Source organism: Podarcis liolepis, assembly GCF_965112155.1.
Source record: "Podarcis liolepis genome assembly, chromosome: 2".
Taxonomy (NCBI): Eukaryota; Metazoa; Chordata; class Lepidosauria; order Squamata; family Lacertidae; genus Podarcis; species Podarcis liolepis.
In genome coordinates, this window is record NC_139555.1 from 80567910 (window position 1) to 80570997 (window position 3088).

A 3088-nucleotide genomic window follows, 5' to 3' on the forward strand; every position below is an offset into this window, starting at 1 on the left:
TACTCTGTGCAGATTGTGTTCTTGCTAATAAAGAGTTAACTCTGACTTGAATGGTGCGATTTACTGCCAGCTTGCTTTTGTCATCCAGCAACAGCTGGAAGACTGCTGGTTCCCCATCCCTGATTTAGGGAGTCAGAAACAAGTCCCCTGTAGATGTTGTTGAACAACAACTTTCATTAGCCCCATCCAGCATGGCCATTAGTTAGGGTGGATGGGAGTTGTAGTTCAACACATTGGCTAACCCTGGTCTGCCTCTGAAGTGCAACAGCTTTCAAAGCTTTCATGCCTTGGCCATTTGCTCTGCTCTTGATCTTTCAAGAGTTGGATGCTAGGAACTGAATTTGGATATGCCTGCATTCAAGGCAGGATACTAGTATGGATGCTAAAGCTAAGCCTTTCTGGAAGAGAGTTAATTTAGAGACAACTGAGGACTTTTTCACAGGACTGGCTTCAAACTAGAGGCCAATATACTATATTTTCCACTTCCCCAAGGTTTCTCCTTTTTAAAGACCCAGGAGTTGTGGCTGTTTTTTAGTTGCACATAACAACCATAAATTGCTGAAGAAGAGGCACCATCTCCTTGAAAGTTCAAATTTGTGTCAGCAAAACCAAGCACAGTGATAATCACCTTCCAAAAGTCCCTTTCAGACAAGTTATTCCCCCCCACGAGACCCATCGGCGCAATTTAATACACAATGAAAGTAATTAGTGAGATGTTTATGCTAACTTCTATTCCCCCTGCAAACCAAGTCCTGACTTCTGAGTGCTCCGTAACCACACTGTGTCGTTTGGCAGCACACCAAAGAATGCTGACAGCCATCCCATAATTGTGTTAGCAACTTTTTATTTCTTCGGATCCGTTCATTTTATGATACCTCGATGCCCTGCAAATTCACAAGCTTCTTTGCTAATGACAGCAGCTGAAGTAAGAAATACATTCCCTGCTCTGATAGCGAATAGACACATCAGCAACTTCTGAAAGTGCAGCCTATACCTTTGCTAGTGGCTGGAATAGGTCAAGTGGATCTCATTTATTTCTAGTTTATTACTCTAAATAAAACACAGTTGCACTTCACTAAAACTACTCCATGCAGGCAGTCTTCAGGAACAGTTATTTATTACAACCTAGCGCATGCCTATGCCTATAGGGAAGAGAGGAGGAAGAGGGGAGGGTTGCCATTTAAATATTTGGCTAGAACTGCAAGCCTGTTCTGAGTGTGTACTCTTTTGGGCAGAGGTGGGGACGCATGCCAATGGTGGACTGGCCAAGCAATGAATTAATGTTAATTTTACCTTTGCACAAATGGCCATTTTCTACTCAAACTCACACACTACTCCCTACCCCCCAAACAAGCAAGCAAAAGGCATTATCAGAGTTCCAGCTAGGCAAAAGCACACAACGAGGGAGTGAAGATGTGGCCTGGGTAGGGATATGGGTGGGGTAAAACTCCAAAGGTCATATGGAGAGGTCTGGCAGGTCACATTTGGCCCTTTGGCATGAGCTTTCCCCACCCGTGTTTTAGGGCGTTATTTTAACAAAGGCTATTAAGCGACTTGATCTCTTGCCGAGAGTCCCTCTCAGTCAGAAGGAAAAGCAACCCTCCTAACCTAGGTCTGCTAGCAGAACAGAGTGCGAAGAAAACACACTTTGATCATGGCCAAGTGATTAGGATCAAGTGGCTTTCTGCGCCTTAAAGTAAATCAGGGGTATTGCTGCTTTTATATTGTTATGAGTTTTGGTGCCAGTTTGTGGGCACAAGGCACCCATAATTCCTGGATTTAGTAAGTGTCAGAATTTAATTGATGCTTGAAAAGTTAAAATGGAAGCTAGACTCTTAATAGCTGGACTCAGCTTCCTGTGTCAGGAGATTGCTAGAGAAATAGGCCATTAACAGAGAAGAAAGAGAAAATGGGCCATCAGCAAAGAAGACTCTCTGCCAGCCAGCAGATGGGTGGAGCCACACCTTGACCTCCAAGATTGTAAGTCAGAAAACAATGCCAGAGTTTTTGTTAGGAAGAAGTTTTAGGATTTCAGATGGCTGTGGCGTGATCAAGGGGGAAAGGGGTCTGTCAGTTAAATGCAACAAGCTAGAGGGGAGGCAGTGGAAGACAGGCGTGCCTGGCGTGCTCTGGTCCATGGGGTCATGAAGAGTCGGACATGACTAAATGACTAAACAACATCAGAGGGGAGGGGTTCAGAGCACAATGTGAGCTGCTTGTTTTGAATTGGAGGCTGCAGCAATGGGAGAGACAGGACCCTCTTGGAGTGTGAACCCCCCATCATAGGCTCAGGTTGTATATATGTGTAAATAAACCCAGTGCTATTTTTCTAGGAAAAGAGGTGCCAGAACTCACCATGAACACCTCCCTTGTTCTCTTATAATGGCACTGGTGCCCACCTGAGAAGTGCTGGAACCATATATCATAAAGGCACCATAGTATCCGCTGTGCCTCTTTCCCAAAGGAAACACCTGGAATCTCACACCACTCAGATATGGTGGTGGAACTGGTTTTGCTGCCTTAAATCCACCAATGGAAAGCCTCTTCCCTGCTAACTCACAAGGGTAGTAATGGTACTTTGTGCTGTTAAAATAGAATTTTGACTTACCTGAATTCAGAATTTGCACAAAGCTGTCTTGTAGCACAATCCACTCAGGATGCCCACTCAGAAGTAAGTCCAAGGAAAGTGTGATTAGGACTGCAGCACAAAGCAGCAACTGCAGATAGCAAACCTAAAAAAACAAAACAAATCGAGGACATCTACAGATGGAGTTGAAATGTGCCTTTCATTTCTGAGTTCCTGAGGTAATCAAAGAAACTTTTATGATGTTAACTTGCCTCTTGGGAGGAAATGTCCTTTCCTGTTGTTTGTTCATAAATGAGCTATCTGAAAGAAATCTTTTCTTTTGAGTACAAATGAAATGTAGCCATATCAATTTACCTAACTTGAACAAGTCGTGTTATGTAACTTTGTCAGTACAGTACAGAACCTTTCAGCTCCTTTGGAAGTGGCAATGAATGCCAGTGATAGGATCACAGGTAGCTGACAAGAGTTGCAAGGGTGGATGGGAAACCCATCCTTAGGCTC